This window comes from Fopius arisanus, unplaced genomic scaffold (assembly GCF_000806365.1).
Source record: "Fopius arisanus strain USDA-PBARC FA_bdor unplaced genomic scaffold, ASM80636v1 scaffold00526, whole genome shotgun sequence".
Classification (NCBI taxonomy): Eukaryota; Metazoa; Arthropoda; class Insecta; order Hymenoptera; family Braconidae; genus Fopius; species Fopius arisanus.
Genome location: NW_011888265.1, coordinates 1 through 949, shown reverse-complemented (window position 1 = coordinate 949; position 949 = coordinate 1).

Genomic DNA, 949 nt, shown 5'->3' with positions numbered 1-949 from the left:
AAAAAAAACAAACTATCTTCTATAGTTCAATCGCAAAGTAGTCGTCAATATTTTGTCGTAGCGTTTTTTTTTTTTGGGCTTCGGAGGCGGACCGACTACTTCTGGCGGCACGATGTGGGCGGCCCTGTGCAGAAATTCTCTTTTAAATCCCACAACAACTTAAATCATAACTTAAATCGCAATACTCCAATGACTTAAATCCTATAACACTGCCACTATCACAATCGTCGAACTTCACTCACTAATTTTAATGAGAATCAATAGATCAATTTAAAAATGAAAAATTAAAAGGAGAAAAAGGGCATGTGCAATATCGAGTAATTGCAATCGTAATGATTGCAATGGTGATTAGTTTTTTGAATTTTATTGTCCGTCTTCTTTTTTTTTTTTCTTTTTTTATTTTTCAAATTGCGCTTGCTTTTTTTCTTATTTTTCCTTTTTTCAATTAAGTTATTATCAGAAAATAAACCGACGTGGTGTGACACTTACGTTGGAGAGCCGTTCTGTCGGGAAGAAGTTGCGTGCATCCCAATATAAGCACGTGCAACGTGATCCTGACTTGTAACGACTTATCTCATTGGTTAACAGAAATAGCCAATGGTGTGTTTCGTTACTCAGTGGTCCAATCTACCTTTTTAGGTGGAGTATGATACCACCCGTAAATGTGTGACAGGGGGCAGAAAAGCTCGGTCGGTTAGGCTCTACCCCAAAATGTTTTATAAACCGTCTAGATGAAAATAGATGGTATGAGGCGAGACCAAATCACTATCCAACAGATATTCCATTTTATCTTTTTTTTTTTTCTTTATTTCGTTGTTTATTTGTCGGTAATTTTTGGACGCTATTTGCACCTCGATTGACCGGGAGTCCACCGCCATTTTTTATTCTTCAGAAATTTTCCGAATTTATTTTTAATAAATTTTTTTAGTATCCAAATACAGAAATTTTA